Source organism: Wyeomyia smithii, chromosome 3 (genome assembly GCF_029784165.1).
Source record: "Wyeomyia smithii strain HCP4-BCI-WySm-NY-G18 chromosome 3, ASM2978416v1, whole genome shotgun sequence".
Classification (NCBI taxonomy): Eukaryota; Metazoa; Arthropoda; class Insecta; order Diptera; family Culicidae; genus Wyeomyia; species Wyeomyia smithii.
In genome coordinates this window covers 49671658-49699033 of record NC_073696.1, presented here as the reverse complement: position 1 = coordinate 49699033, position 27376 = coordinate 49671658, and the positions used below count along the sequence as shown (strand labels likewise).

Here is a 27376-nt window from a genome sequence, read left to right as displayed (position 1 = left end):
TGTGGCTACACTTTCATTTCTACTTTTCACCTAATTATGGCGAATTAATCGGTTTCTCTGATATCGTTTATCATACAGAAGCCCGCCAGAGCGATGAGGCAGCCTTTTACCGAATCGGTTTGTGCATGTCCAAACCGTGTTACTAGGGTTGTTCTGTAAGCAGATTGTTGTGGGAATCTTTCAAAACCCATTTCAGTCGAAATGGGTTTAATGGTTTGGAGCATGGAAACCTAACTCAGCCAGCAGCAGTAAAATCACCCTGAAAGGTGGAGTGACCATAAATGTTTTATCGTTGATATACGCCTTTCACTTCATAGGATCACACGCCGCCATGCAGCAGCGGGGAAGCATCCAAGTTTCTTCACATGCACTTTAATTGAAAGCGATGCCGATGCTATCGAATTGTGCGGAAGTTTTCAATTAATTACCTAATTAATGAATACATCTAAATTGACCACCAGAGGCAGAGTAAACGATTGGACTGCGGAAGCACACCGCACACAATAGAATCAATCCACCTTTGTGAACAAAAACTATTGTAAATTGTAAATAAAACCCCGTTATGCCAGTGACAAGGATACTGTGGTTATACGGGGCTGGTGCAGCATTTCCAAATAAGCTAACATAAATCAAATTTGTCGGCTTTGAGTCACAAAACCTGATTCGTTTATGGTATTATCGTTCACTAGGTTGATAAATATTTCACCTGCTACAGCTGCGGCCTTTTTTGAAACGAATAACTGTGCATAAAGGGGGTTAGTAAAGTGTTCGATAGAAATGTCAGTTTCCATTCTAATTCATAGTAAATGGTCATCAAGGTTTTGACATCTATTCTAAATTGAAAAGTAATCCCAGGTTAAAAGGCTGAAGGTCTGTAGGGTAAATAGGTATAATACGCCCTCTTTTAAGGAACATCGCCAACATTGTAATTATATTTATCACAAACAACGAATTTTTCATGCAGTTAGATACTCTATTTAGTTGGTAATGCACTGCTATTATTTTGTTTTGTAATAACTGTTACACACAAACGCCATAATTTTATTAAAAAACATGATCAAATCGCAAGCTTTCCAATCTACCAGGGCAAAACGCCCCAAATGCAGTATAATATGCACCATGCAGCAACTTCATATGCCAGCTCAGCACGCGAAGTCAAGCAGCGCTAGAAGTCTCAGAAGTAAGCGTTAAAGCGTGGGGCATGTTGCCCGGAGCTGTAGTGTGGCAGAAAGCATTAAATGTTTAAGTAAATTATACAAATTTTATCGTTTCTTCACTAGATACAGCTGCTTATAGGTTCATTTGAGATATTTAAATGCATATACCAGGTAAAAAACGTTATACACTAGTGAAAAAACGTTACGGAAACGCTGCAAGAAATTAGATCTGAAGCAGCTCAATTCAAAATTTATTTTTGTTTATTTTTTGCTACTAGTGACAGTTGTCCAACTTGCACAGAAGGTTGGTCCCATGACCCGTTACGGATTCCTAATAGTCTCATATCTCATTTTTTGTGTGTTTACGAATACATGGACTGTGGCGGACAGTTCGAAATAATTAATTTTCTCTTCGAGCACTTCATGGGTCACATCCAAAGTAACAAAACTGATTATATCAAAGTTTTATAACGCTTTTTTGGCTGTAATAGGCACCTTGAAACTTTAATAAAACCAATTTTGTGAATCGGGGTGAAAACTTCTCGTGAATACTCTTGTTTTGATTTTAACAGCTGAAGTGACCGAAATGGAAACAAATGATTTTTAATTGAACTGAAAATAACTTCGGCGCTGACGGTTGCAGTCGATCACAGAGCGAGTGCATGCCTTTCCACTTCATGTATAATGTGATGTGCTTGATTTCAATTTAGTCGAGTTTTTGTTAGGAGTAAACTCGACATGGATATTTAAAACACTGCTAACGGGATCGAAAAGTATTACTTATTTGCGCTTGCATGGGTAAAAGTCCACGAAAATCTGCACACATTCTCAATTAATCTGCGCAATGTAAAGAAACTTGGACAAAAATCTACAGAAACTCTGAAAAACTGCAAATTAATAAAAATCTGCATACGGATTCTAAAAATCTGCACATCTAGTATATCTGTGTGGTACCAATTTTCAATATCAAGCTGGAGGAAAGGAAATAGTCATACCTCGCGTTAATTGCAACAGTTAGTTTAATGAATTGTAATGTAATCAAATGAACCAATGAATACCAAACGGCAAAGAAATCCGTAATCGAACTGGTTTGACAGCAGGGATGCCAGGTCCTTTTTTCCAATTATTCTCACGTTGCACAAAAAATGTCTTCACATATCTTCACACAGCAGAAAAATGTAAATACGTCCCTGGCAGTTACCGGTTACAAACACTAAATTGGGTGCACCACGCGACCTTTGAATGTCTTCCAAATAAAGACAAGCCTTCGCATCAGGCATCTCTGTTTACAGCAAAAATGTTGAAAATAGAACTGTTCGAATCGAAATGACTTCGCAAAATATTCGGCTTCTTTTTCATGATACTAAAATGTGTTGCCCTGCGCTGTAATTACTAGTAAGATTGAGTAGGTATTACAATCTTGAAGATTTCGAAAATTACCTCGAAGTTATTTTCTGCAGCTTTGCCGAAGACACCATACCGATCAAACAAATGGTTTTAGCTCTAAAAAATCTTCTATCTTAATAGCAACTCTACTCACGAAATACTCCCAAAGTAAGATAACACAAAGGTTACACAAAAAACTTTGTGCTAGCATATAAATCAAATTTTCTGAGCAGAGTGTCTATTAATGATTATGTTTATCATGAATAGACACTCTGAGCGAAATCTGTTCGTTTGATCGGTATAGTGTCTTGCGTAAAGTTGTAGATAATGATTTGTCATACCAAATAAATGCACACTGTAAAAATAATTGAAAAGAATATTATTTTTTCTCGAGCGATATTTTTCTTTATTTCTACAAGTTTAAACGACTATCAATGTTAGCTAACAGTATGTGGTTTTCGTAAAAAAAAAAACAGATTTTTGCAAAAAAAGTTTTTTATTCATTTATTTTTCCCGGAATTTCGACAAACACATCATACCAATCAAACCAATAGTTCTGGCCTAATTTTTTTGTTTCTATTAAATTTCAATCTCTTTTTCATTTCTTCGTGATTCAACAATATTTAGCTAATTTTTCGTATTTTTCATACAAATAAAAATGTTCAAAAATGAGCATTTTAAGATAGCTATATTTTGACGTAGGACTACGTCTAACCGCACTATATCGAGATACATTCTGAGGAAACTAAAAACCAAGATGTAACGTCGGAATGAAAGATTTCAAACGGTAATACTGATGTAACCACATGATGGATCAAAATAATCAATATGTCGTTGGATTGATAAAATGATGGACAATTTTGTGGTTCTTCATATATCATTGTTACTTCATTGTTAAACCGTGAAAATTGATGAAAAATTTCAAGGTCGTATTTTCACGAACAATGTACCAATCACATGCAAGCACGCCTGGCACAGACTTCATGAGTGGACACCACCTGCCTGCTATGACAACCTCTATATCAGTGGCAACAAAAAATTTGACAGAATCTCCCCGTCCCAACAGGTTAACTAATATTTGCTTCTATGAACCTAGACTATTTTGATGTCTTGAAAGTGAAGCTTTTTCGGAAAGTTCGTAACCACCTCCTCCATCAGACAATCAAACGATCTGCTGTGAGAATGTTATTAAAACTGATGTCTTGAAAGAAAACATGCTGCACAGGCAACAGTACTGCACCAAGCCATGTATGAGAAGACGGTCGCTCGGCGTCAGTGCAGTAGCACTCGATTACCATTTGCGTGCAGTCAAGCCAAGTGAAAGCAATGTAGCTGCGTGTTCGCACACTACGCTGTGCGGCCGGGGATAAAATAATCCTGTACGCAACAGTATATCACGATGTTGGATGTTGCATCCAATATATGATTACAACTGAACGGATTTTGACCACCAATGCTTTGATCGAACGACGACGGTTGCCAAAGCATGTGATACAATAATTGGCATATCATTTTACACTGTACATTGAACAGTAAATTAGTAAAAAGTTCAGTTGAAATCCACTTTTTCTAGTTCAGTTTCGCAGCTTTCAACCAATCACGAGCTCACTTTATATAGCTGCAACAGATGTTTTCTCATCGTTTTAAAGTGCTTATTGTATTACTACCCCTGAACAGATTTCGAACACCGATATTTTTAATCGACAGGTAGAATATTGCGAAAGATTGTAATATAATAATTAAAATATCTTTTCAACAAAAGTTGTGTTAAAAATCGTGGACATTCTACTAATCAGGAGCTTGATTCCCCGTTGCTCATTTCGTTTTGGTTGTCGTGGCGAGTAGATGGCATTTGAACCGTAGTGATTTTCATATCCATGTTTAATGATAAAAACTTCTTTCAAATTCCTAAAATTTGAAGTTGCATTGGGTTGCTGTCTTTCCGAATTCTACACTCTGGTTTTTCTCAGATATATTCAAATGGCCAATAGGCTATTTAAAAGACAATATAAAACCATTATGCTTCGCTAAGATTTTGAAACAGAAAGTTCAGATAGCTCGTTTAAGCTGTACTGATGGTTATATTTTTCCAGTAAAATAAATTTAATTCAATATGACAATCCTAGTTGCATTACGCGATTGTGGCATAGAGAAAAACCAAATTATATGCATCTTGACGTTAGGTTTTAAACATTCGTATATTTCAATTACAAAAATATTACATCAGCATCTGCAGAAACTATTTAGATACTAAACATATAAACACAACCTGTCATTGCCGGACTTGTAATTGAACAACATTATGCAAACATCAATTGGAGAGGTTAATGTTGTTGATCAAACCGAGCTAGGTTTATTTTTGAAGGAAACAGACAGATGACTTTCAAATATGGCATTTTTGCTTGTTTTTTTTATTGGTATCTTAATACTGATTAATTTTTTTCTGATTCTGCTTAATGAATAAATATTTCAATTGGCCTAAAATTAAAAAAATGAATGTTAACATGTTCATAAATTTCAATTTCAGTTTCAAAATTTTTGTAAATCTAGATTTTACACTAAAAACTGAAACTCTTTATCGTTACTTTTCCAACGAACTTGTAAATACAGGATTTTTTATGTGACATCTTTGCTAAGCAGTTGTAGGAAACTAACAATGATGCTGCTTTGGGATCGGTGAGTGAGCTATCTTTCACAAGCGCATTTTAAGATGAAAGGAATTTTACTTTCTACTAAATCGTTCTTAATTAAGGCCCATATAAAAAATTGCCTTTTCGCATGTTGAAGAAAATTGACTGCATTAGGATGAAAGGTATTCATCAATGTTAAAAACAGTATTTTTTTCTCCTTAAATAGATGTCTGCAAAAAAATAATCAGATTTTTTTTCAGTTGCCAAATCGGACCATGTTAAAAATAAACGCTTTTCTTTTATATAACTTTCTGATGGCATATGACCTTAACAATATATGGCCACCAATGAACTAGTTTTAGGAATGTAAGTCGTTGGAGGTGTCGCTTGATGGATTTAGGCTCAATAATCTGGAAGTATCCGGAACGCAACGGTGACAGCCTTTAACGCCCTAGACACTTTATATGATCCTCCCGAGTAATTAGAGGTATAGCACGGTACTAAGTACTGCTTTGATTATGTCTATTATATTACTGGAACTCGTTTCGGTCATATCTCCAGAACCGTCTTACTGATTCCGGTATTTTATTTTGGCAACATAATGGACAAAATGCCTTTCTTTTGGTGGTTGTTGAGCATGAATTGGTTAAAAGCAAAACAAGAAAACTATAAATTACGATTGAACATAACCGCTCGTTTTTGGCTTATGTGTGCCAAAGTTGAACCGTGCCAAAACTGAACCGTGTCGAAAGTGAAACGTGGCCCAATCGAACAAAGTCTAAATTCTCTAAATAAAATATAAAACAATCGTAGTCCTACGTCAAACATGCGGTCGTGTCTAGGATACCACCCTCGTACTATTTTCTGATATTTTTTTCAAATTGAATATTTTTCGGGAAGACAAAACTATTACCTACAACTTTGTCGAAGATGTCACACCAATCAAACAAACCGTTCTTTTTCTAACAATATTTGTAATCATCAATACCTTTTTTACATAAGCCCTTTTCAAAAGTTAGTCGTATGTAAAAAAAACTAATTGCACAAAATGACATCTTTAGCTCTGAGGAACATCTGCGCAAAGGTCGCTTACCCCCTTTTTCGCAGAATTGCTCTAATAGAAATTACAAATGATTCGAAAATCGTTGTTTTATGGTAGTTGGGTTTTTCAATCTGTTAGTGAATAAGGAAATGATGGATACACAATAAATTATCGATAAATATGAATACTTTATCTGATACAAAATTTGAAATCATCTCTTCAAGCTAAATTTGCAAGTTAATTGTTGTAAAATTAATAATGACTTTTCCTAATTATTGAACGAATGCGAAATCATAAATTGATCCGAAAAATTTCCATTGAAAATTCTCAACTTTCCAGGACTTCCCCATTCAAAAATGTATCAAACATAAATTTAAATTTTGGTGTGAAATAGGTAGCTCATTATCTCAATATTTTGAGAAAAATATAATCTATAAAATTCTCTTGGTAGACGAAAACTGCAAACAAACGCTTGAAAAACTATTTCCAGGTGTGCAAGAATAAAAAATATGATAATCAAATAAACGTAATAATTCATTGGCGAATATTTTAACAAGAACTTTTTCAGTTGGAATTGAACCTCAGAGGAGACAGGATCGTTGTCGCGATGGATTCCCTTTCCGATCTAGGCGGCTACAAGGTGCCGCGGGTTGCAAAAGCAGCCACACAAAATCTGTTCTATCGGGTAACGCTGTACCCGGAAGGATTACGGAAGCTTCTTTTCTTTTCTGTCTTAAAGTAAAGGCATTGAATATAGATTTGTACGGTATGGTACAGATCTGGCACGGTTTTCAGCCCGCCAAAATAAGCTGCATGTTTTAGTGACAAACCTCAATAAGCAAACGAGATTGCTGTTTGTGTTCTTTTCACACTGGAGTACCACGTGTATATACCAGCTCGCGCAGTCGAGATCGATGGTGTGGTCACCGACACGAGTTTGACCGTCGAGGACTTACACTGGAAAAACTGGGCACGCTCCATCCAAGTGTTTCATCATTTGGGTCTGAAAATGACTCTGCATCGTTATTTGAAGAATTTTTCTTATCGAATTCAATCATTTGCACTTTCGTTTCAAGTTGCCACACACATCAACTTACATCTATGAGCCACATTTCATTTACGTATGATTCCAACATCCCTTTCAAGTGAATTGCACTTGAATCTGCCCCACTGTTTCATCACATTGATTATCATGTGCGAAACACCTCCAGTTGATATGTTTTGTTTTTATATGTCAAATGAAGTGCCGTTTGTGCTGAAAAGTAGGAAAATGGCGACAGAAGATTCAGCGAGTGTCATGCGGCTTAGAAATTCGACGATTTTCCGGACTACATCTATAAATTTTTGCAAGGTATGTAATTTATGTCATGTAAAAGAATCGAATTTTAATCTTATTCCGTTCTTCTAGCTCAAGATCACAGAGATTCTGATGTTTTCATCTCTACGCTGGGGCAAGTATTTGTTTACTAAATTATCAATTAATGAAATTAAATTAATTAAATACTTTGTTTGCTTTACAGGCTTCTTCAACAGAGAAGAAAAGTTTATCTTTGGTGAATAATTACTATAGTGAAATTTAAACTTTATAAATAAAACAAAAACTGTTTTCATTTCAAAATCGAATAAAAATCATCCGAAGCTCGATGAACATTCATTTGAGATTCAAAATCAAAACACTTTATGTCTATATGTCCTAACACGAGAATTGAAAGTGTTTTCCTTTTGAAAATGAGGTGTTGCACGATAAATAATTCTAAAGTGTTTCGCATATGAATTCTATATGTTTTGACCAGTAGGGCGAATTCAAGTGCAAAACACTTTATAATGTAATGTCGATTTCTTTCAGTGTACTGAAAGCTGGGACCGGCCGTTTTAAGGATTTCAGCCTTCAGTCGGTTAAGATACTGGATTGCATGCAATTGCATTCAGTGTCGCTTGGCAAGGGTGTAAAATCTTACACCAATTCAGACTCTTTTTGCTTGTCTTTCGCCGGGTCTGCATTGCCGAGATATGTATTCCTGAACAAGGTGCGTCTACCCGTGCGCTTGTTTGTGCCGCGGGTGATGAAATGCATCAAATGCAAGCAGTTGGGACAAAGTACCACCAACTGCGGCAATAAGTAGAGATGCGATAAAGGTGCTGAAAAGTGCCTCTATTGTAGGCAGACTCCGCATGAGCAGTCTCTGAAAGAGCGCTCTAAGCGCACTTTCACTGCCATCTAACTGGTTTCCCCGAATCCTTATGAGGTGTTGTCGACTGATGATTTTGATTCAGACGATTCATTTGGAGAACTTACTTTTACCGAATCCGGGAAGTGTATGAAGAGAAAAAGGTTTTCTTTTCCTAAACTTCCTAGGAAAGGTCATAGGAGATCCCTATCTGAGCTGGCAGAAACTTTCACACATAAAAGTGATGTTGAAATTCCGAAGCAAATTCCTCCGGGATGGGCTAAACTAATAACTCCCGCAAGAAGTTTCAAGCACTTCCAGGAATACCAAATTGATTCCTTCATTTTCGTCCAAGATTCAGCCAGAATCTGGACTGCAGAAGTTTTTAGATATATGGACTGGATTTCTGAAAATTTCTACATAACTGATCCTCTCAAAAGTCTTCTGCTGGCATTTCTAAATACAGTTGAAAAATTTTTGAAGCAGTTGACTGCTAAATGGCCCCCTTGCAGCGAGTATCCTTCGATGGGTAATTCATCCGCTGAAGTGAAGGATTGTATGAATCAAATCGCACATAAGCGATTAACATTGCGTATGACCTCACACGATGTATCGATTAAAAGTTATACGAGAAAAATATTTCTCCAGCTTTCGAGTCGATTCAAGATCTCCCACCACTTGAAGAATACAACCTCCTCGCGGGCTTGATTCTCGATGCTGCGTTGCAAGCCCAAACGAAACGATATCCTGGCGAGAGGATTAACAGAAGACCTCCCACTTCGTGGGAAGAAGGCAAACCCGACAACTTCAATCGGCATACGGAGCTTGAGAGCAAGTTTAAAAACTTGATCCGAGTTAAGCTAAGAATGAGTAATTGTATAACGGTCTTGATGTTTGTCTCTATTTCCGAACAAAACATTGATCGCGATGCATCTCCGGGTCACGGCGCGATAGAATCACTTATTCCGATGGAAGAACTATCTTGTAACAATAACGCACCTGGTTTAGATAGGCTTTAGATATCAACTTATTGAAGAATCTGCTTTGCACCGCCAAGAGGCGCTCCTTGGAGGTTTTGAATTTTTTGATAATTTTCGAATAAGCGCTTCATCATATATAACAAATTTGTAGAAGACAATTTTTCTCTAGAATGTTGCTATCGAGCTCCAGATTTCCCCCTAAACTCAGTTTAATAATGAACAACATTTTAAAACATATTTTAATGCTGTCATCCTCCTTTTAAATTTTTTTTATAATTCTTCTTAACTTCTTAAGCTTAATTTATGTATACTTCACTGCTCATTACTGATGGTTTGTAGCACCTGTTTTGAATATTTCCTATGTCATTCACAGGTCAGCTTGTTACCACCAGCTAGTTGCATGACGGGTAGAAGAAGCAAAATCCTGACGATAGCTGCCACATTACAGTACCCAATTAATTAAAAACGCTTCGGAGCATAATGGTTGCGATTGCATGCTCAGATTTCATAGATCTTGGCAAGTTGAAAGTTTGCTGGACTAATACACTATAGTCACCTGTAACTGTGGTAACTGCAATTTAAGGACATGCTTTTATTCGAACATTAATTTCAGCGATTGTAAAAAGGCAAAACATAAAGTAGTAAAGATATTAGCGGTTTTCGTATGGAGCTTGTATTCGAATACCCAGTCGTAAACAGTGCTTATTCTATGACTCATCAATGGTGTTGCGTATTTTTACGGCCGGGTCTAAGGGCCCAATAATAAACTTTTTTTTTTAGATGGGAAACTGCAGTTTGAAAATTTTCTCTAAAGGAATTATAACTTTATTGAAAATGAGCATGAGCATGATTGATTGCATGTGGTTGCTACTCTGTTACTGTCAGGTCTGCTGGATTAATACTGGGAACCATTGTATGATGAAAATGAGTATAAAAAGAACTGATTATAACCCTAATAAGGAAGGTGAAGCAGAAGAATGGGATGATGAAGAAGAAGTAATGTCAAATATCCAGCATAAAGAACTTAGAAAGTAATATACTGCGATTTTTGTTTTTGAGGACATCAATACACAGTTAGTTAAAGCAGATTCATCAACAAAAATTATTAAACTTCAGACCAAGTATTTTGAAACGTAAATCTTGCCTCCGTTGGTTACCGTTAGAATCGATATTTTCTGCAGCTTCATGCTGCTTTGCGGTACAATTTCGTAATAAAAGGTGGACCTACCCACGGAACCACGTTGAATAGTCGTGTCCAGGCAAATATCACCAGGAACCGCCACCCACAGAGCTAGCAAGCGAGCGAGCGACCGGACCTAAAATTAAATTCTAATCAATAGCACTATTCAAAAGCCAAGAATGGTGGCGCACGGTTAGCAGCGGTGATTGTTGTTGACCGCATCATTGTTCACAGTTCCCATTACCGGCGTGGTCGACTCTCGCGGTCCGGGAGTTACAGCGGGTGTCAATTCCGCGTTCATCCAAGCGGTTCGCAGCGCAAGATTCTATAGTCGGAAAAAGGAAACACCACCATGACACGATCATTATTGCGCCATTATATGCCACCGGCTTACGTGCAGGTAGAAGGCGGTTTTATAATTGCCACCAAACCGGCTGAAATTTTCTTAGGGAGAGACCAGTAAGCAGCGAATTACTATTTCTATACGTTTATTCTTCAACGATCTGACAAAAAACCATTTGAATGATCTCGTGAGAAGACTTCGACTCGCAAAATTGTCTAGATAATGAGGATTATTTCCCGGGATAAAACTAAATCAATGAGAACATTCATCGAAATATATAGTTTGCTAATCCGTTCACATTAGCTGTTTCGACTTTTTTCAAATATTGATGAACAATGCGATTGATTCGCTCGAAAAAAATGTTCAGCATCTTCATTGAAAGAGTTTCGAATAAATTGAGCAATTATTTTTTTTGCTAAAATCTTTACTGTGTTCAATCAATTAAGCCAGATAATAATTAGCACTAAGTACGTTGTAATAGTATGATATACGCAATCGAATATCGTGCTCACTTTTGGTTAGCTGCGATGGACCGGTTTCCAGAGTTGAAACAAGTGACCAGTGGTTAATATTATCAAATGAGTTTCACAACATTGAAACTTAGCTTTTTCTTCGTGTAGGTGATACATATTACCATGACAATCAGTTTCACTATCCGATATGCGATGTAAACAAAAGTGTTCATTGTTACTTGACGTCTCAAAATGAATATAATACCCAGCAAGAACGAAACAGAAGATATTCGGATCGGTTCATCTATTAATTCAAAAATACCAACCGTGAAAATGAAACTCAAAGGCAAAAAAATCAATTTCGATTTGAGGTACTGATATTTTTTGAAGTGCAGTTACATTTTTTTTACTTCGAAAATAATCTAAAATGGATAGCAATACCAACTGGAAGCTCTTCTCGTGACAACGATATTATCAAAACTAGAAAGCTTTGTGCAGGTATGGTTATCGTCCATGTGTTTTCAACGTTGTAAAAAGTGCTTCAACATTAAAAACCTTCTTTTAGGGAAGCGTACACTACAGGAAGTTGCTTTACCGCTGATTGCACGTGGGCGATGTCGAATTGATGTTGGGAGCGAATGCAAACATTCCTAAGTCGTTTTGGACGTCGGGAATATCATCCGGCATTTCCGTACTAGTCATTCTTTTGAAGCGTATGAGCATGGTTTATTCAAAGATGATGAAATTACATAGAAGAAACCAAGAATCATCACCAATAGACAGGTCGCTTTAGCTGATCAATTGTTCATGAATTCAAATAATAAGTTTGTGATTATGATTGAACTTATTTATGAGAAATATCATTTATTAGAATAAACGTATTAAACGTTATAACTTAAATAAATTATATGAATTATATACTATGATGGCTGCTGTGATTACGTATGAACTGGTCTAGGTCAGTCGGTTGCTTGTCGAACCCCAGAAATTCAATATCGAACATTGCATCTGAGCTCAACGTAATACAAATATTCAGTACAAGTTACTGAAACTGATATTCGTTTTTATTTCCCTGACGATGATAATGAATTTCAACTTTGACAATATATAAACGAATGTGAACTTTGACGGAGGAATGAATGCCAACAAATGTGTTCATCGAAAATCAACATTTCGATCTGTCTAGCGACCGTTGTCTAGCTACAGTTTATGTTTGTGCGTAGAAAAGATATTTGACGCCAAGGTTGGCTTGATATCAGTCTGTTTGAGTTTCTAGGTGGTGATTTTTCTCAGCACTGCAAGTGACAACTTTAAATGTCACTGGGAGACCCCGTCAAATCGGAGGAAATGTTTATTTTTTTTTTCTTAAATTCAAGGGCATGGGACATTATACCTTTTTATGGCAAACACTTTAGCGGTGTACACGAAAACCGCAACAAAGTGCGTTGGCCATCGACGAAAAAGGGCAAAATCAGACCCCGTAGAGTATCACTAATAGCACTAATTGGTGGCACAACCCGATAGGGAGGGTTCCTTTTACAACAGAGCCGTTTCGCTACCATGCTGACGCTAGAAGAGCTCAATTTGACAGCCAGCTGTGATCATCTGCACCATCATTGCGCATTCATCACGTATCGGCCACGCAAGGAACGCATTCACCGTCACCGGCAGCCGGTTGCGAAGAAAAGGAACGATTTTCGGGTTAATTTTGTTAAAAGAGGGGGATTTGTTAGTAGCTTAAGTATTTATGATAAGTATTAGTAAATAATGAGTATGTGTGTCCAATCACAAATGGTGACTTCTCAACACTGTTAGAAATTTGTAATTTTAATTGTTAGGATTTGTTTGCTTTCGCAATTAGGACTTATCATTCGTAGGGATTTAAACCTACTTGTCAGGAAAGGGGAAGTAAACTTACAACTAACTTAATTGCTAACTTATTGGCTATAAAGAGAGCTTATCGTAGCAATTGAGGATTGCAACGATTTTTGTCGAAAATTGTTAATAGTTTTATTTGACATAGCTTCTAATGGTTCAACACCAGTAAGTCTATGTAATTCGAGTGTACCAAACCAAGGAGGACGCTTCAAAATCATTTTCAGAATTTATTTCTGAATCCTTTGGAGCGTTTTCTTCCTTGTTGAACAGCAACTTGACCAGATCGGTACAGCATAAAGCATTGCTGGTCTAAAAATTTGTTTGTAAATCAAAAGTTTGTTCTTTAAACAAAGTTTTGAATTCCTGTTAATGAGAGGATATAAACATCTCGTATATTTGATGCACTTGGCTTGTATACTCTCAATGTGCTCTTTGAAAATAAGTTTTTTTTATCATAAATTAGTCCCAAGTACTTAACCTTGTCAGACCAACTTAAAATAACCCCATTCATCTTGACAACGTGATTATTGTTTGGCTTGAGGAAAGAAGCCCTAGACTTATGCGGAAAAATTATCATTTGAGTTTTAGAATCATTGGGAGAGATTTTCCACTTTTGCAAGTAGGAAGAAAAAATATCTAAACTTTTCTGCAATCGACTGCATATGACACGAAGACTTTTTCCTTCTACGGAAATGCTTGTGTCATCGCAGAACAATGACTTTGTGCATCCTGGAGGCAAATCAGGAAGATCTGAAGTGAATATGTTGTACAGGACTGGACCCAAGACTGAACCTTGAGGTACACCTGCTCTGACAGAGAATCTATCAGATTTTGAATTCTGATAGACAACCTGCAGAGTTCGATCAGTAAGATAATTTTTTAAAATTTTGATTAGGAAAATTGGAAAATTAAAAGTTTGCAATTTCGCAATCAAACCTTTATGCCAAACACTGTCGAATGCTTTTTCTATGTCTAAAAGAGCAGCTTCAGTGGAATAACCTTCAGATTTGTTAGCTCGTATCATATTAGTAACTCTGAGCAATTGATGAGTTGTGGAATGCCCATGGCGAAATCCAAACTGTTCATTTGCAAAAATTGAATTTTCGTTGATGTGTGACATCATTCTGTTAAGAATAATTCTCTCAAACAGTTTACTTATTGAAGAAAGCAAACTGATTGGTCGATAACTTGAAACTTCAGCTGGGTTCTTATCCGGTTTTAAAATTGGAGTAATTTTTGCATTTTTCCATAATTTGGGAAAGTATGCAATTTTGAAGCAGCAATTGAAAATTTTCACTAAAAATTCCATTGTGCTCTCAGGGAGATGTTTGATTAGTATATTAAAGATTCCATCGTCACCAGGTGCTTTCATATTTTTGAAATTTTTAATAATTGATTTAATCTCATTCAAGTTAGTTTCAATTATTTCTGCAGGTAAAAAATTAAATCAAATTGACGTGTGACTTCATTTTCAATTGGACTCACAAAATTCAAATTTGAGTTATGAACACTCTCAAACTGCTGAGCAAGTCTTTGAGCCTTTTGTTCATTGGATACAAGAAAACGTTCACCATCTTTTAAAACTGGAATAGGCTTTGAAGGTTTCTTAAGAATCTTCGACAGCTTCCAAAATGGTTTTGAATATGGTTTCAATTTTTCAACTTTAGTCTCAAAATTTTGATTTCTAAGAAGAGTAAATCTATGTTGATATTGACGTCTGCGGACATTTTTCAAACGAATTAGAAGTTGAAGATTTTCGTCAATTATTGGTGGATCGAATTTCATTTGAGCCTTTGGAACAGAATAATTCCTGGCATCAACAATTGCACATTTTAATGCTTCCAAAGCGGAATCAATATTCACTTCGTTTTGCAAATCAAGCTCATTATTGAAATTTCTCTCAATATGAATTTTGTATCTTTCCCAATTAGCCTTGTTATATTTAAAAACAGAGCTCATAGGGTTTGAAACTGATTCATGTGATAAAGAAAAAGTTATTGGAAGATGGTCAGAATCAAAGTCAGCATGTGTGATCGAATCACTACATACATGACTTTGATCTGTAAGCACCAAATCAATTGTTGAAGGGACAGAAGAAAAGCATGTAGGACTATTCGGAGACGAAATAGAATAGTATCCTGAAAAACAATCATTGAATAAAATTTTGCCATTGGAATTACTTTGAGAATTATTCCATGAACGATGTTTAGCGTTAAAATCGCCGATCATAAAAAATTTTGAACGATTTCTGGTGAGTTTTTGTAAATCACCTTTAAAATAATTTTTGTGCTCGCGTGTGCATTGAAATGGTAAATATGCTGCGGCAATAAATAAAATCCCAAGTTCAGTTTGAACTTCAATTCCCAAAGTTTCAATAACTTTCGTCTCAAGATGGGGAAGAGCACGATGTTTGATTCGGCGATAAATAACAACTGCAACTCCACCGCCGGAACCCTGAATCCTATCATATCTATGAACCACGTAATTGGGATCATATTTTAATTTTATGTTAGGTTTCAAGAATGTTTCAGTAATAATTGCAATATGCACATTATTTACTGTTGAAAAATTAAAAAGCTCATTCTCATTGGCCTTCAATTAGCAAGCATTCCAATTTAATATTTTAATTGTTTTATTTAAAATCATTGCTAAATTTTAAATTAGAAACAATTTTAATAGTAAAATTTGTGCCTATTTGAATGGCTTCAAACATTGATTTTGCTTGCAACATGGCGTTCATAAGATCGAACATTGCCTGTTGCAAAAAAGAAAGTTTACCTGCCGTAATAGGCCCCAGGCAGTTGACATTAGAAAAAATATTTTCGGCAGCAATATTAGCTGGAGTAATAGGTGTACAATTATTTTCTAGCGTGTTTTGCTTACCCATATTAACGGTCATTTTCGAACTACCAACACTAGGCGGTATAATGTTCGAACTACCTGTAACCTGTGCATAAGTTAAACGGGTATGCAAGGAGTAGGTAAACTATGCGTCACTGGTACGCTTGGAGAATTTTGTTTTGAAGTTTGTTTTGAATTTTGTTTACCTTGCCTTGCCTTAACAATTGCTAAACGGGCTGGGCATTGATAAAAATTCGACATATGGTTGCCGTTACAATTCGCACAGCGAAAATTTTTACTCTCTTTCACAGGACATGTGTCCTTCTTGTGAGAAGAGTCTCCACAAATGAGGCATTTTTGGTCCATGTTACAAAACTTTGAACCATGGCCATAACGTTGGCAAACACGGCATTGGGTGATATGCTTTTCACCTCCGCCAAACTTTCGATATAATTCCCATTTTACACGCACGTTATATAAAGCATGTGCTTTTTCAAAAAATTTTAAGTTATTAACCTCACTGCGGTTAAAATGAATTAAATAATTTACAAGGGAAATTCCAGTTCGCTGACTGTTTTCACCTCGTGATTTTTGTTTCATCAGAATTACTTGGGTAGGGGCTATACCAAGTAATTCTGTCAAAGTAATTTTGATCTCATCAACGGTTTGATCGTTGGTTAGACCTTTCAATACGACCTTGAACGGCTTGGCGCTCTTCGTATCATATGTAAAAAAATTATACATCTTTTCAGTTAAATACTGAATAAGACGATTCCAGTCTTTCAATGTTTGGGCCAGTAAACGGCATTCGCCTCTTCGGCCAATTTGATAAGTAACTTTGACGTCGGAGAGAAACGTAGAAAGTTCTCTTTTAAAAATATTAAATTCAGAAGCAATAGTTACCACAATAGGTGGAACTTTCTCCTTTTTTACAGAAATTTCATTTTGAATAGTTTTACTTTCGAACATTTCAGTTTCGCCGGCTTCTTGCTCAGGCAGAATATCATATAAATTTTCACTGCATAAGCTAGTGTCAGAAAGAGATGCCTCTCTTTTCCTCCCCGTAGCGATGCGTGGTTTCTTTTTTCGTCCTGCCATTTCAGGTGATACGAAAAAAGTTCAAAAATAATATTAAATTGCAAGTATCGAGAAAGAAAGAAATAGATAGTCTTAAGAATGACTGATGTAAGTTAACTTCCAGGTAATCTTTAAAATTTATTCACTTAAGTTCGAGCGTCTTGATAGAAAAATTTTCACTACACTTTTCACTTTTTATCCACTTTCACTATTTAATTCTATCACTTTTCACTTGCAAATACGTAACAGTCCAAATAAGCACTGACGAAGGCACTATGTCAGTGCCGAAATACGTATTTGCAAGTGAAAAGTGAAAAGTGATAGAATTAAATAGTGAAAGTGAATAAAAAGTGAAAAGTGTAGTGAATCTTTAAAAGACACACTGACAAAACACAAACTTTGAAGCTATAGGCAGTCAAAGACCAGTCCACAAGCAACCGAAAATACGTCTGATCTGTCGGGCAGCTCAAGACGCCATGAACGATTTTCGGGTTATTGCCAGCAGATAATAACCATAAATTGCCGCAAATTGTTTTAATAACTCAAGACAGTGCCATTCTGGCGAACTGTTAATGTTGAATTCGCTAATTCAATTAGCTTCATCAGGTTGATAATTAGATGTCTGAAAAGCTGCAGGTGGGCTTTCGGGTGACGAAACCTGTAGCTTCGGTGAAAAGGTTGTCTGGAAGTGTTGAAATGTATGACAGGCTTATGGTAATTTATCACAATATTTGCGCTCGTCGGTACAGCTTACTATCTGCTTTTCTCCTATTATAGTTTCAGTTTATATTGTATGCTAAGGCTAAGGAATGTTCGAAAGTTGAATCAGAATCTGCATCATGCTCAAGGTTGCTATACAAACCTCGTCAAATCCATTATAAGTATGAGAACAAGTTTCTTCTCACAAATGATCCATGAGCAGCAGCACTTGCTGACGTCGATCCCGTTCTTATCGGCGGGAAACACCGCTCGAATGAATAAACATGTTCATTCATACGTACCACCTATAGAGAGTCAATCACGACGGCATTCGAATGAATTATTCATACGAGTGGGTACTTTGCGGCGATCGCTGATCGAATTTAAATTTGATTCTGGTTTTGGAGTTGTTTTTCCTTGTTAGTAGGTTAATGTTGCATGTGACTGAACTGCTGCATGCAGTTTCGCGCGGTAGAGGTTTTCTGGGAGCACGTCACGAGCTTGCTAAAAACGGTTGTGTTCGATTGGTGTACGAATGAGCTCGAAATGTATATCATAAACAAAGGAGAAATGATTTCCTACATTTTATTGCACACCCAAATCTAGTTGGACCTGGTTTCGTTTGAGTACATTTTAGGTCAGTTTAAAACGTGACGAGTCCAATCCGTACACAAGGAAATAGTTGGTTTCTACAGTGTACATATACTCATCATTTTATCAGTAGAACTAACTGAAAATTAAAAAAAAACATTGAAAACTATGAAAATGTGAAGTTCCCGAAGAGTCCCAATTCTGAAAAATATGTGTACTTGTACCTCAAAATATGCCAAAAAAATGACGTTGAGTAATAGCTACCTCACAAACATTCACAATTTGAAAGAATTTGATTTTGAAAATTGGTATAATTTTATCCTTAATTCGCTTTATCTCAAAGTTGGTGCAACAGAATTAACTTCTTTTTTTTAGAAAAAAAAAGCTATTTTGTTATTATCTAAAACTTTCTAGATCTTTTCAGAGTTAAGACCTAGGATTTTCGTGTCTGCGGCAAAATTTCATAAAATCGATAGCTCTACAACTTTGCCGAAGACAAAAATTGAATATCCCGTAAAATAAAAAAAGTTTATGTTGCTAAGTGTAATACTAGCTTAATAAGCGATTAAATGAAATTGTCAGATAATTCTAATCAGTATTCTAAACAACTCTTCCAAAGACACCAAACCCCTAAAGTGTAAAAAAGAGTGAAAAAAGACTTTTGACCGTCCCACTGTGCGCTGGCAGGAATTTTTAAATTATGGCTGGCAAACCAACTGTAAATGAAATTTGTAAACCCATCAATTCAGACCAATCGGTTACAACCTAACCAACAAATCAGGGACAACGATTGGTTCTTGGAACTATAGATCTCAAAACATCCTGTGTAGCGACATATTTAAACAGGTGATCGGATACGGTAGTGAGCACACCAAGACGAACAATAACGACCAAGAGTGTGTACGTACGTTCATAGCACGTTCTTCTTCCGCAAGAAAAGAAACAAAACTACCGGGAGATCACCTCATCAACGCGCTGCCAACCAAATTGTCCTTATTCTCATCGACGGATTGTTCTCCTAAGACATCACCAACCGACGCACCGGATATTCGACTCGAACCACTTTCCAGTGGCTGTGTTTATACACTCAAAACTGTCTACTGTATATCAGACACGACGCAACTGAGTCCCATAATCTGATATCGAGTAGCTACGGAATCCTAAACTGCCCAAGACTACGCGCAACGACTGGACGTGGCATTATTAATGGCAGAGATGTTATGCACAACGTCTCTCGAGGATGATTCTGAGACGAAAGAAGCATCAGCAGGAAGATCGTTATTGCGAAGGGTTTGAAGAGCTGTTCCGTGCCAATATGGTAAGCGGAAGTTTTGCGAGAAGGCTTACCAATTCCACAATGATCATGTGCCGCAAGCTGCCATATGAAGGGATTTGGACGGAAATATGATCACCAACGAAAATGAGGTAGTAGATAGGAGGAAGCAATACTTTGATGAGCACTTGAATGGCGAGACGGAAGTAAGATGGAAAACGGAGTTGACCTAGATGAGCCAGCAGTGGATGACCGGTTATCAGCTCCAGGTCTACAGGAAATCCATTCAGATTCGAAACTTGTTACACTTGCTAGAAAAAGGATCCGAAGAGTGATTACATCTTCACGAAGGGCGTCAAGCTGAATTGCTGTAGCTATAGTTTGAAAATTGTTCGAATAACTAGATACCAAGAGATAGCGAACTCAGGGATAATTGAAATTCAAACTTTCAGATGTATCGTAAGAAAACGTTGCATCAGTTTATTTGTAAAAAGCTAAAAGTAAATGAAGAAAATGTTTTATTTTCCTAATTTTGCGATATACTGGTTGCGCAATATCAAATTTCGCTTTTATAAATGAGATTTGTCAATCTATAATTTTAACAAAATATAAGCCCGAAGTTGCTGTATTTAAAGCTTATATTGAATTCAATAACCATCACAGAGAAGCTCTCTCACAATTTATTTTTTTGGTATTTTGCAAACTTTTGTTTGGAATTCAGTTTTTCCCAGTTTTTTCTTAAGCATTCTTCCAGTGTAATTAAAAATTTCATTGGCAACTCTGAGTGGGACAGTACCGAGCGGGCTCCTTGGAGCCCATGCTACTAAGGATTAGATATTTTCACTTCGACGGATTCTGCAAAAATGCGGCGAGTATAACATGTCCACGCATCATACCTTCATTGATTTCAAAACAGCGTACGATGTAGTAATGAGACTGATGAAAGCTGCCATGAATCGAGTTATGTGTTATGTGCTTGTCTCAAGGACACTTGAGCCACTCATTTGCGTGCTTATTGTTTAACATCGCCCTTGGAATTGTGGTACGGGCCTTAATACGGGTAAGGTTCAACTTCTAGGCTTCATTGATGACTTTAACATCATAGCACAGAACTTTGCGGCGGTGGAAGATTCCTACACCAGACTAAAGGCGAAAGCCAGTAGAATAGAACTGCTCATTAATGAGTCGAAAACAAAATATATATGGAGACGAGGCTACAAACAGAACAACATCAGCCTTCTACAGCAGCACTGCCGATAACAATACTAGTAAAGATATCTAAAGACGGATCCAATGATAGAATCGCGTCTACTCTTCACCAGTGCTGATAAAAATCATTTTGCACTAGCAAAATTCTTCGAAAATTACAATCCTCTTCCATTTGCACTTCCAATGAACGCTGCACCTTTCAGATACACTACACACTAAATTCCCGAAAGCTAAATTCAGTATCCTTTACAAAGTTTCGCAATAAGAGCCATGAGCAGAAATTTCAGCAATCTAATGGCGAATTTCTTCATTCCACTGGGTAAGGGCAAATCTACCCAGGAATAAAGAAACGACATCACGGTTTCCGACGCAAGTAAGAAAGCGATGGCAGATAATTGTTTACGGACTAAGCACGAGCAGTGGTGGGTTGAAACTGACTAATTTTGCGGTGCGCTTCGGGCAGCACGCCAGGTCAATACTGGGTCAAAATCAAGCGAATAAAGAAAGGCTTTGAAAGCTCCAGGTCAAAACGAAGTGAGCTGTTGGAGTATAGAATTTCGCTATAAAAGTGTACTGAAAATTCCCGGCATATGAAAAGACGCCATTTTTTATGACCGAAAAATGACAGCATAATTATGGAACCTACGTTTGAAATGGAAATGGAGCCACAAAAAAAGTCACATACAAGCCAGTGCAAGAGCATAGCGCCGTCTAAGGTCTGGAAAATTCAGTATCTCCTTTTGCTTCACTAACATTCAGCAATCTATGCTTCGGTTGCTGAATATTCGGTAGTTGACACACACTGCGGTTGTTAAATGAAAAAAAAAAAAAAAAAACGGTTGTTTATTGTCGATTCATTCAGTGCGTGTGAGCATTGTTGTTTATTTATTTAGTGCTTTTCAGAAATTGTTTGAAAAATGAATCCGTAACTTGAGGAAGTGCTACAGGCAGAGTTGCCAATGTTCCAGTTTAAACTGGATTCTTCCAGTTTTTTTCAAGTGATCCAGTCAAACAGTTCAATCCCAAAATCTTCCAGTTTTATTTTGTATATCTGCCAGTTTTATCCAGATTTTTTGGACACTCAAGCTCCGACTGGTTTGGAAATATTTTTAGAACGTACATTTTGTGGATTGATGAGCAGCATTTTCAGTATTGTGTCTTCTTGCACGAAACACGGCCAAATTAAGGATGTGTTGTGCATGGTTGAGATAAAAAGACAAGTAATTCAGCTTTATTCTAAAACTAACTAATAGGTGTTATCAGATCATGAAGAAAAAAATAATTGCAATGAGTTAATGTTAAATAAAAATAGAAACAATATATCTCGAAGATATTATATACAGGCGGCATTCTTCAAACTAATTTCAGTTGCGTAGCAGTTTAAAAATTGTTCGAATTCACAGATGTAACGTAAGAAAATGTTGCATCAATAAAAAAAGGTTCATTTTCTTGACTTTGCGATAAACTGGTTGCGCAATTAAAGTTTTGCTCCTGTAAATGAACATTTTCAGTTTATAATTTCAACAAAATGTAGGCCCGAAGTTGCTGTATTTAAAACTTATATTGGATTCAATAACCATCACAGAGAAGCACTCTCACAATTTATTTTTTCGGTATTTTTTAAATTTATTCGGAATCCAGTTTTTTTCCAGTTTTTTCTTCAGCAATCTTCCAGTTCAATTGAAAATTTTGTTGGCAACTCTGGCTACAGCAGTGATTCCTAACCCGGGGTCCGCGAGGCTTATCTAGGAGGGCCGCGAAGCTCTTGGTAAATTTGTCAGGTGATAAAAATCTCTTTCTTGATACACTCTTCTGCATATTAGGACCAAAAAGCGGAACAATTTAGACTAGCAGGACGATATAAGAGTGAAAAACACAGCCTCGTATTGCAAAAATTGTATCTGAAATTCTTTTGGGGGATCGCGAAGCTCTCTATGCTTCGCCAAGGGGGCCGCGAAGCTCTTTTTGTTTTGCAAAAGGGCCGCGGAGCCAAAAAGGTTGGGAACCACTGTGCTACAGGATCTGAAAACCAATCGTTGCAATATAGAGGAATTATTTGGTGAGTGGAATAATAAATTCATCTCGTCTTTTTTCAATTTCTTGTTTAGCTTTACGTTCTTTGCCATCAGTAAATGGACGGATACGTTGATGGACCTTAGTGGCACGTAAAAGAGCATGAGGATAAACATGATTTTGACAAACACCTGGCTCCCGGACGAACACATACGATTCGCATAGATTCTCTAGGATTCCTCACGTTGCACAGTGGTCCAGATCGTCGATTTAGCGGTATTTAATTTTTTGTGCAAAAACAGCTATTGTTAGGTTAATAGTATATCCGAAAGATATTTTGTGTTTAAAAAGGCGCTTCTTTATAGAAAATAAAAATTAGGGTGGCTCCATTTTTATCAAAAATAGCAAAACTAACTTTTTTGCTGATAAAGATACGGTTCTTTTTAGTTCAGAAGAGTTGTAGATTCATTTATTCTAAACAACTTTGCCGAAAAAAGCTAGTCTCTATCTTGCATAGTTTTCACGGTATGATGAATTTAATATAGCAAGTTAGGGTGTCGCTGAAAAATCTAGTTTTTTCGATGTAACTTTTTTATTTTTGATTCTGTTAAAACTTGGTCTTCTAACAGTTTTTAGGTCTTTTTGAGGTGCATATTTTTTCTGAATACTGGAAAGCGCTATCTTATTAACAAGAAAAGTTATTAGGTTTTTCGCTTTCAAAATACGCCCTTTTCAAATGTTTGTATCTACTCAAATAGCAAACACAAACTAAAACTATTGATTGCGTTTCCAAGGTCGTACTTTTCTGTACATAATATATAAAATCTGGAGGCCGGATATTTTTCTATCTCAAATAAATCCAATTTGAACTTTGCGGTTTTGGTTGGATTTCTCGATATATGGCACATGCATGCTACTAAGTTTTTTTTATTTGATCGGTCTATATCACTAAACCCAAACGTAAGATCATAATAAATAAAGTGTTTTTCAATAGTTTTATGACTCATGAGAGCTGTTTACATAGAAGTTTGCAACACTCAACAGTATATTTTTATGTTATGTTCGTGTTGTGTTTTAGCATGGTGTGCATTACTCCAGCACTAAATGCAATGTGTTTTCTGATTTTTTTCTGGCGTAAACGGTTTGAATTTGAATTTCGTGCTTCCTGTGCCTCGTCGTTACACAGTCCAATTGGTAGAAGCGTACCTATGTAATTTTAAGACAATGAGAAAAAAACGAGATCTAACAGTTTCACAGAAGCTTAGAAAAAAATATGTTCATCATCATAGCGTATGTTCGATTTTCTCAGTGTATGTTTCATACTCCTATTTTATTTTCGATTAACGTTAGGATTACGTAGAAACTCAAGTATTTCTTCATTGAGGCTTGTGATCTCTGATACTTATCCATATATATTGACAAATCTGCGAGCTAAATTCTGTTATTCTCACCATCATATAGAAGTTCACTAATTCGCTTTCAACGCATTCCGAATGGCGATTTTTCGTGCTTCAGAAACTAGGTTGTCGCTACTCACCACAATGATTTAGCCATAGTTAAACGATAGCTTACTTTCGCCAAGAGTTGTATGTAGCGAATGTAGGCGTGCGAGGGTGACATCCTAAATTTGTATTTTTCAGGATCGTCAACGTCACGATCGCTTGTGAATTTATTTTAGTGAAATTATTCCCTATTTTTGTCTCCTTTATGTAGCAAGCCATTTTCGAGGTAACTTAAATGCTGTCGATATAAGTAGGGTGAAGTTTTTTATTTTCCGAGGTAATTCTGCTAATTTCCTGGGTTGTTTCGTGTTTAAAAAACCATTTTTGGTAAACGTAGCAGAGTTAAAGCTCGCATATAATGCAATACTTCTACTGCTAAAACACATGTAGAATATAAGATATTAGGGACGAATGACCGCCTCGGTTAAAATCCCTTGAACAAAAAAATATATATATATATAAAGATTTTTCACTAAGGTTGCTTTTTACGCGGGGGATACGTGCCGCGTAAAAAGACCGCGATAATTCCGGAGTCCGCGTTAAAAAAAACGCGTAAATTCCGGAATCCGCGTAAAAAAAACCGCGTAAATTCCGGAATCCGCGTAAAATGAACCATCGGTAACTTTCCATTCCGAGTGAAGGGGAACAGAAATCCAGGGCAAAAAAAATACCGCGTAAATTCCGGAATCCGCGTAAAAAACCGCGTAAATTTCGGAATCCGCGTAAAAAAAACCGCGTAAATTCCGGAATCCGCGTAAAAAAAGCAGCGTAAAAAGCGACCTTAGTATACTGTTGCCTGTTTTTTTATGAAAAAGGCTTTCATGAATCATAAAACTGTTTGAAAAAACCTTATTTTGTATGTTCTTACGTTTGGGTTTAGTGATATAGACCGATCAAATAAAAAAAAAAAATTAAAAAAAATAGTAGCATACATGTGACATGTATCGAGAAATCCAACCAAAACCGCAAAGTTCAAATTGGATTTATTTGAGATAGAAAAATATTCACCCTCCAGATTTTATATATTATATACAAAAAAGTACGACCTTTAAAACGCAATCAATAGTTTTAGTTTGTGTTTGCTATTGAGGTAGATACAAACATTTGAAAAGGGCGTATTTTGAAAGCGAAAAACCTAATAACTTTTCTTGTGAATGAGATAGCGCTTTCCAGTATTCAGAGAAAATATGAGCCTCAAAAAGACCTTAAAACTGTTAGAAGATCAAGTTTTAACAGAATCAAAAATAAAAAAGTTACATCGAAAAAACTAGATTTTTCAGCGACACCCTAACTTGCTATATTAAATTCATCATACCGTGAAAACTATGCAAGATAGAGACTAGCTTTCTTCGGCAAAATTGATTAGAATAAATGGATCTACAACTCCTCTGAACTAAAAAGAACCGTATCTTTATCAGCAAAAAAGTTAGTTTTGCTATTTTTGATAAAAATGGAGCCACCCTAATTTTTATTTTCTATAAAGAAGCGCCTTTTTAAACACAAAATATCTTTCAGATATACTATTAACCTAATAACAGCTGTTTTTTCACAAAAAAAACTAAATACCGCTGAATCGACGATCTGGACCACTGTGCATTGGATTCGTGAGCGTCCTTGAAAAGGATTCCTGAATAAAGAATCCTCAGGAATGCCCTGTATATGACTCTAGGATTCTTGAATAATAATCGTGAGTGGGAATCCTCTGGATCGTGTTTGTGATTCCTTTCACGATTTCGTCACCGTGTTAATCGGTATCCTGGGGATTCTTACTCAGGATTCCCTGAGTGTTAGTAAGGGTAACCATACATTCACCAAAAAAGGTTTTCAATTTAACTACGGAAAATTCAGCCACCTCAAGTAGCATATTAGAGTGATAGATTGATTCAAGACAGACAAAGATCCTTGTTACCAGAAACAAGAACACCAGTAGTTTTAACTGAAATTGAGGATAATATTCCATTGGTTGTAAAATCGAGTTCCGAAAATATTGAACTAGTTCCTAAATCGATCGAATCTCTTCAAAAGTTTGCTTCGATTGCTGTGTGCAAACTTCGATCAGAGACGTTTCGTTCACACAAATGAAAAATGGCGAAAGCCAATTCATTTTTTTTTTTGTATCGTCTACTTGAAAAATGATATTTTAGTGACGAATCTGTTCGAAAAAGTTAGGAGCGGAGAGCGGCAACAGATGTTTTTGAAGTCAGTTGTTGGTATAATTTCTGAGCCAAAATCAGTAATGTTGCATTCTTAAGCAGCCGAGTAGTTAAAAAATGTTGGGGTAATTGGAACATATCTGGAAAGTTCCAGATACAGTCATACTTAAACTCGATCCAAATAAGATGTTTTTCTACAGACACCTTAAGGTTACTCTTTGACACTAGATTGTCATCCTTGTAGCGAGCTATCATACTGTGAAGAAATATTTCACGCGCATCGTTCACGGCCACGCAGTAAAATTTGCTGAAAATCCAACCAAATGATCTTCACAATTTTTTTAGTAAGACGCTGAAAAATATAAGCCCTGATTCGCACAACAAACAATTTGAAAAAAAAAAATTTAAAAGGTCTCCGTTGTCATTTTTAAAACAAAGTTACGCATAACTGTCGAGAATATCATCATTGTAATTCACTTATTGTAGTCCGGAATATCAAAGTCAAAACATTGCAGAGTATATAAAACCAGTGTCAAGAAAAATTAAGAAAAATGCATAAAATATGCTATCTTCCAGTTGGTTACGAGGTACGATGCTGGCCTAACAAACCAGTTGTCGTAGGTTCGAGTCTCGGCTCGGGAGAGACTTTTAATGTCCGTAGGATCGTAGCGCTAGCCCCGCAATTGTTCTGTACATTAACAGAAGGTCAAGTTCCGAACCGAAGTAGGTTAGGAATCACTGCGCGGTTAGGAATCACTGCTGTAGCACTTCCTCGAGTTCCGGATTCATTTTTCAAACAATT

At 36.5% G+C, this 27376-nt stretch overlaps 1 protein-coding gene across 2 annotated transcripts in view; it reads right to left on the bottom strand.

The window, feature by feature from the left end:
- The window catches only part of LOC129729453 (fibrinogen alpha chain), a 246335-nt gene that overhangs the window by 25322 nt on the left and 193637 nt on the right, over window positions 1–27376 (bottom strand). The window lies entirely within an intron of this gene.